Source organism: Vulpes lagopus, chromosome 4 (assembly GCF_018345385.1).
Source record: "Vulpes lagopus strain Blue_001 chromosome 4, ASM1834538v1, whole genome shotgun sequence".
Taxonomy (NCBI): Eukaryota; Metazoa; Chordata; class Mammalia; order Carnivora; family Canidae; genus Vulpes; species Vulpes lagopus.
This window is the reverse complement of record NC_054827.1, coordinates 95712603-95719449: the sequence shown is the minus strand read 5'-3', so window position 1 is coordinate 95719449 and position 6847 is coordinate 95712603. Positions and strand designations below refer to the sequence as shown.

Sequence of the window (6847 nt, the reverse complement as noted above, 5' to 3'; positions counted from 1 at the left end):
GGGCCCGCCATCCCCAAGGAGCAGGGAGGAGTGGACGCAAAGGTGGCCAGGGGAGCCCAGAGGGGCCCCAGTGTGAGTGGCTGGGGGGACACACCAGGAAACAGGAAGCAGGGGACTCCTGCTGCTCCCTGCAGATCAATGGGGCACCACTTCAGTGGACTTGGGGTCCCCTCTCCTGTGAGAACCTGAAGCCTCTTGGCTGGGCCGTACCGCATCTAGCCAACTCTGCTTGGGGTGAAGCCCTGGGCTGGGAGCCACCAATGCCCCCTGGGGCCTACCGCCTCCCAAGGACGTTGGGACTGGTTGATCAGGGGGAAACTGGTTCCCTCACCTGGCCTTGGAATTGCGGAAGGGAAGGGCAAGCTGGGGTCCTGGGATGGGCATCCCGGCATACATTCAGGCCATTGGGGATGGCCAGGGACCCAGGCTTGGGCCCTCAAGAGCTGGTGGCTATCCTCGGTGCTCTTGCTCCCAGTCCCAGACAGGGATCTCCTTGCTTGGGTGGAGGGAGGGGTTGCAGGAATTCAACCTGCCCTGGGGCCCTCCAATGATGCCCAAAGGACTGGCTCCTCACATCCTCGAGGGCCCCGAGTCTACTAAGGCCATACATCCCTGACCAGATTCAGGGCCAAGGCGAGGTCTGAGCCATCCTAGTATTGGCCCGCCAAGTTGCCCACCACCTGCAACCCAAGGGGTACCCAAGGGAAACCCTGGTGCTCAATCTGCTGCCTGGTGGTGGCCCAATTGTTCAGCCACCTTGGGGAGCCTTAGTCTGGCTATTGTGTGTCCCAGCACAGCTTTGGGGCCATATGCCCTCTGGGATCTCCTGTGTTTCCACCAGGTGGGCTGCCAGCTTCAATCCTGAACACCCAATGCCTCATTGAGTGCCTATGGCTCTGCTCCACAGGGGAGCTTAGCTGCCATCTGGATGGCCGTCTAGACGGATGGCTTGCTCCTATCACCCCAGACTCCAAATCCAATTGATCATGCCACTGTACCCTTCTGCACACCACGTCAGCTGGGTCCAGTCTTAATAAGAGTTCCAAGGGCTACAACACACAAGGCATGCCGCTTGGCAGCAAGCACCACTGGTAAGCTGCTTCAGGGATAGATGCCCACACACGTGCCCAGTGCTATGCTTGGGTCAATGATGGGAGCTCATAATGTCTTGAAGACAGATGATGATGTAGAAATCATGCTCACTAGGATTACACTGAGGCTCAATGGAAGGGACTGCCCAGGGCTGCAAATACCGGGCGGGTCTTCATGTGACACTAGGGGTGCTTCCCCTCAGCCTGGGCCTTGAGGCCCCCAAACCTTCCAAACTGCCCATGAGGCCTGTCCATGGGCTTCAGGGTGCTTGAGAGGGCTCAGGCCTTTGGGCTGGGTGCAGACACATCGCTTCTCCCACCATGCCTCCCCTGGGGCCCTTGCTCAGCCTCTCTGGTCCCCTTGTGTCTTTCAGGGGACTGCGCTGGCCAGGATCTTGCCACCACCTCAACAAGGCTTGGTGATGGATGCTGTGAAGTAGGTCACAGGCCACGGTGACGAGAGGGCCTTTGGGAGGCAAGCCTGAGGGCGACTTGGGTCCCTTGCATGCAGGCCCAGCCATGCATGGCCAGATAGTGTTACTGACCTTTGAAGGCCCACCATCCCCAGGGCGCAGGGAGGAATGGGCCCAAAGGTGGACAGGGCAGGCCAGAGGGAACCCATGTTGGGCTGATGGGGGGCCAAGTCAGGCCACGGGGAGCAGGGGACTCCTGCTGCTCCTTGCTGATCACCAAGGGATGCCACCTCGTTGGAACTTGGGTCCCCCCTCCTGTGGTGGACTGATGAGACACATGGCTGGGCCGTGCAAGGTTGAGACACTGCTGCTTGAGGTGGTACCCTGGGCTGGGATCCACTGACCTCCCCTTGGGCCTGATGCCACCCAGGAGGTTGGGACTGGTTGCCCAGGGCAGGAGCCTAGTTCCCTGACTTGGCCTTGGCAACTGGGAGGGCAAAGGCTAGCTGGGGCCCTGGGGTGGGCATCCTGGAGGGCTTTGGGTGGTGGGGATGGCCCAGGGCTCCGGCCCCTAGACACTGAAGCCCTAGCGACTGTCCCAGGTGCTCTTGCTCCCAGTCCCAGACAGGACACACCCTGCTTGGGCAGAGGGTACAGTTGCAAGAACTTGACATGCCCTGGGGCCCTCCTATGAGACCCAAACTCCTGGGTCCCCAAATCCTTGAGGGCCCTGAACCTACTAAGGCCATACTGCCCTGAACAGATTGCCGGCCAAGGCCAGGGCCCAGCAATCCTAGACTTGCCCATGAAGTTGCTGGCCACCCACAACCCAAGGGGTACCCAAAGGAAACCCTGGTGCAGACCTGCTGCCTGGTGTTGCACCCCATTGCTCAGAACCCCTGGGGGGGGCCACATCTGCTATTCGTGTATCCCAACACAGCTTCAGGGCCACGTGCCCTCATGGGCCATCCTCTGTTTCCAACAGGTGGGCTGCCCACCTTACATCCTGAAACTGTAACCCTCAATGAGCTCGCACATCTCTGCTCCGCAGGGAAGATTAGCAGCCACCCGGAAGGTCGACTACATAGAGGGCTTGCTCTGATCTGGACTGAATATGAATGCAGTCGATCATGCCACTGCACTGTTCTTCACACCACGACAGCTGGGTCCAGTCTTGACAGGAGGCCAAAGACTCCACCCACAAGGCACATGGCTTGTCAGCAACAACACAGGTAAGCTGCTTCAGGGGTACATGCACACACACATGACCAGTAATGTGCTTTGGTCAATGATGAGTACTTATATTGTCTCTAAGACATGATGACATAAAAACCAACTCAAAAAAATATGCTAAGGCCAAATGGAGGGGACCATCCCAGGCTGAAGATATGGAGGCTAGAAGGGAGCTGGGGGTGCTTCTCCTGGAGTTGCAGGCCACAGATCTTGCCAAACTGCAAGGGGGGCTGGCCATGGGGCTCCAGTTGCCTGAGTGGGGTGAGGCCTTCGATCCTGGTTGCAGAGCATCCATCCTATCATGACAGGGAACCATTACTCAAACTCTATGGTCCCCTTGTGTCTTTCAGAGCACCAGTGTGTCCAGGCCACATCCACCAACAAGCCCGGATGCCCTCTGCAAGTCTGGTTGACACAGGGCAAGAGCCATGAGCACCCAAGCTCTGGCAGCCTTCCCGGGAGCTCTCACTCTCCGGGCACACAGGGATCTCCCTGCTTGGGCAGACGGTGGGTCTGCAGGGACTTGACGTGCCATGGGGCCCTCCCATGACGCCCAAAGGTCTGCCTCCCCCAGCCCTCAAGGGCTCCGCATCTACTAAGGCCATACTGCCCTGACCAATATCCTGCCCTGGATATTGGTGCCAGCCATCCTGGTCTTGACCCGCCAAGTTGCCCACAGCCCGACCACCCAAGGGGTACCCAAGGGAAACTCCAGTGCCCGACTTGCACGAGGCTGGGTCCTGTGGCTCAGCCCCCTTGGGGGAGCCTTCGTGTGGCTGTTCGTGTATACCAGCACAGGCTCGGGGCCACGTGAACACTTGGGCCCTCCTCTGCTTCCACCAGGTGGGTTGTCCACCGCAATCCTGACCCCGAAATCCTCGTTGAGCCTCCTCCTCTCTCAGGGAAGTCCACAGGGAAGCTTAGCGGCGACTCAGATGGGCGTCGAGACGGAGGGCTTGCTCCTATCCCAAAGAGGCTGGACCCGGTCGATCATGCCGCCGCACCCTTCTGAACACCACGTCAGCCGTGTCCAGTCTTGAAAGGAGGATCAAAGGCTCCAGCCCAGAAGGCACGTTTCGTAACTCATCAGCAAGCACTGCCAGTAAGCCGTTTCAGGAGCAAACGCCCACACACGTGGCAAGGGCTGTGCTTGGGTCAATGATGAGAATTCATATTGTCTCGAAGAGAGATGAGGACTTAAAAATCATGTTCAATAGGATTATGCTGAGGCCCAGTGGAGTGGAGTGGACCGTCCCGGGCAGAGGATCCGGGTGCTCCAGTTGTGCTGGGGGTACTTCCCCTCAGCCTGCAGTTTCAGGCCCCGGATCCTGCCAAATTGCCCTTTGCGGCTAGCATCTGGACGCGGGTCTCTGTCGGCCCTAGAGAGCTTAGTCGTTCAGGCCTGGGACCAACCCACCGCTCCTCCCACCACACCTACCCTGGGACCCTTGCTCAACCTCTCCAGTGCCCTTGTGTCTTTCAGGGGGCTGCACTGTCCAGGCCCTCGGCCCCACCTCAACTAACTTTAGTGAGTTGATGCTGCGAGGTGGGTCGAAGTCCAGGGGACTGAGTGGCCTGCAGGAGGCAAGCCTGAGGGTGATTTGGGTCCCTGTGTGCAGGCCAGGCCCACCCGTGCAGGGATACATAGTGTCGCTGCCTTTGAAGGGCCACCATCCCCTGGGTGTGGGGAAGAATGGGTCCAAATGTAGCCAGGGAAGCCCAGAGGGACCCAGCATGTGCGGCCGGGGCGGGGGATGGGGGGCAAAACCAGGCTATGGGAGGAGGTGGACTCCTGTTGCCCCCTGTTAATCACTATGGGGTGCCCCTCGGTGGACTTGGGGTCCCCTCTCCTGTGGATACCTGAAGCCCCTCAGCTGGGACGTGCAGCGTCTAGCCACCGCTGCTTGCGGTGGTGCCCTCAGCTGGCATCCCCCGGACATCCCTTGGGGCCTGCCCCCTGCCAAGGAGGTTGGCAATGGCTGCCCAGGTCTGGGGTCTGATTCCCTCACACGGCCTTGGCATTGTGGAAGGCAAGGGCTCGCCAGGGCCCTGCGCTGGGCATCCGGACGTGCCTTGGGGCCACTGGGGATGGTGCAGTGCCCCAGTCCTGGGCCCTAAACCTCTAGAGGCCATCCCGGGCACTCTCGCTCCCAGTCCCACTCATGGCTCTCCGTGCTGGGCTGAGGGTCTGGTTGCAGAAAGTCAGACCGCCCTGGGGCCCTCCCTTGATGCCCAAAGCCCTGGCTCCCCAGTCCTGAGGCCCTCGAGTCTACTAAGGCCATACTGTCCTGACCAAATGCCCAGCTGTGGCCAGGTCCCCAACATCCTAGACTTGGTCCGCCAGGCTGCCCGCCACCCACTGCCCGCAACCCCAGAGGTCCCCAAGGGCAACCATGATGCCTGACCTGCTTCCTGGCGTTGGGCTCCTTTGCTCATGCCCCTTGGTGTAGCCCTCGTCTGGCTCTTTGTGTACCACGGCACAGCTTTGGGGCCACTTGCCCTATTGGGTCTTCTGTGCTTCCACCAGGTCGGACTCTCGCTTCAATCCTGAAACCCCAAACCCTCGTTGAGCCCCCACGGCTCTGTTCCACAGGAAAGCATAGCAGCCACCCAGATGGGCATCTAGACGGGGGGGCTTGCTCCTAACCTCTGGAGGCCATCCTGGGCGCTCTCACTCCCAGTCCCACTCATGGCTCTCCGTGCTGGGTGGAGGGCCTGGTTGCAAAAGTCAGACCGCCCCAGGGCCCTCCCTTGATGCCCAAATCCCTGGCTCCCCAGTCCTGCCGGCCTTTAATCTACTAAAGCCATTCCGCCCTGACTAGAATCTTGACAAAGTCCTGGTGCCAGCCATCTTAGTCTTTGCTCGCCATGTTGCCCACTGCCCACCACCTGAAGGGACCCAAGGGAAACCCTGGTGCCCAACTGGATATTGGGGTGTGGGCCCCATGTTTTAGCCCCCTTTTTGTAGCTTTCCTGTAGCTCTTTGTGTATCCCAGCACATCTTTGGGGCCACTTGTACTCTTAGGCCCGCCTCTGCTTCCACCAGGCAGGCCATCCACCTCAATCCTGAACCCCCAAACCCTCGTTTATCCCCTATGGGTCTGCTCCAGTTGAAAGCTTAGGCCCCCCGGGATGGGTGTCTAGATGGAGGGCTTCTCGTATACCCACAGACCCTGAACCCAGTTGATCGTACTGCTGCACCCTTCTGCCCACCAAATCTCCTGGCTCCTGTCTTGAGAGGAGGATCAAAGGCTCCAGCACGAAGGCATGTAGCTTGTCAGCAAGCACCGCCAGTAAGCCGTTTCAGGGGCAGACGCCCACATACCTGGCAAGGCTGTGCTTGGGTCAATGATGAGAATACATATTGTCTCAAAGAGAGATGATGACATAAAAATCATGCTCAATAGGATTATTCTGAGGTCCGATGGAGGGGACTATCCTGGGCGGAGGAATCGGGTGCTCCAGTTGTGCTGGGGGTGCTTCCCCTCAGCCTGGAGTTTCAGGCTACGGGTCCTGCCTAATTGCCCTTTTTGGCTAGGGTCTGGACATGGGTCTCTGTCTGCCCTAAAGATCTTAGTCCTTTGGGCCTGAGGGCCAACCCTTGCTCCTCCAACCACACCTGCCCTGAGACCCTTACTAAGCCTCTCTGGTGTCCTTGTGTCTTTCAGGGGGCTGCACTGTCCAGGCTCTCACCCCCGCCTCAACTAAGTTTGGTGAGTTGATGCCACGAGGCGAGTTGAAGTCCAGGGGACCAAGGGGCCTTCGGGAGGCAAGCCTGAGGGTGATTTGGGTCCCTGTGTGCAGGCCCACCCCTGCAGGGACACATAACATTGCTGCCTTTGAAGGCCTCCCATCCCTAAGGTGCAGGGAAGAATGGGCCCAAATGTAACCAGGGTAGCCCAGTGGGACCCCAGTGTGTGCAGCTGGGGGGCAACTCCAGGCCACAGGAGGCAGAGGACTTCTGCTGCTCCCTGCTTATCACTATGGGGCTCTGCTTCGGTGGACTTGGGGTCCCCTCTCCTTTGGGGCCCTGGAGCCACTCATCTGGGCCTTGCTGCATCTAGCCACTGCTGCTTTGGGTGTATTCCTGGCCTGTGAGGGCACTGACCT

At 59.4% G+C, this 6847-nt stretch overlaps 4 non-coding genes across 4 annotated transcripts; all 4 read left to right on the top strand.

Moving 5' to 3' along the window:
* Positions 1–1141: 1141 nt before the first annotated feature.
* On the top strand, positions 1142–1222 carry LOC121490251. The gene has a single exon (XR_005987573.1). It is a non-coding gene; the product is annotated as a small nucleolar RNA SNORD115 (small nucleolar RNA).
* A 1564-nt stretch (positions 1223–2786) lies between these two features.
* Positions 2787–2863, top strand: LOC121490256. The gene has a single exon (XR_005987577.1). It is a non-coding gene; the product is annotated as a small nucleolar RNA SNORD115 (small nucleolar RNA).
* A 1026-nt stretch (positions 2864–3889) lies between these two features.
* Positions 3890–3970, top strand: LOC121490248. Its single transcript, XR_005987570.1, has one exon. It is a non-coding gene; the product is annotated as a small nucleolar RNA SNORD115 (small nucleolar RNA).
* Positions 3971–6079: 2109 nt separating this feature from the next.
* LOC121490250 lies at positions 6080–6160 on the top strand. The gene has a single exon (XR_005987572.1). It is a non-coding gene; the product is annotated as a small nucleolar RNA SNORD115 (small nucleolar RNA).
* Positions 6161–6847: the final 687 nt, after the last annotated feature.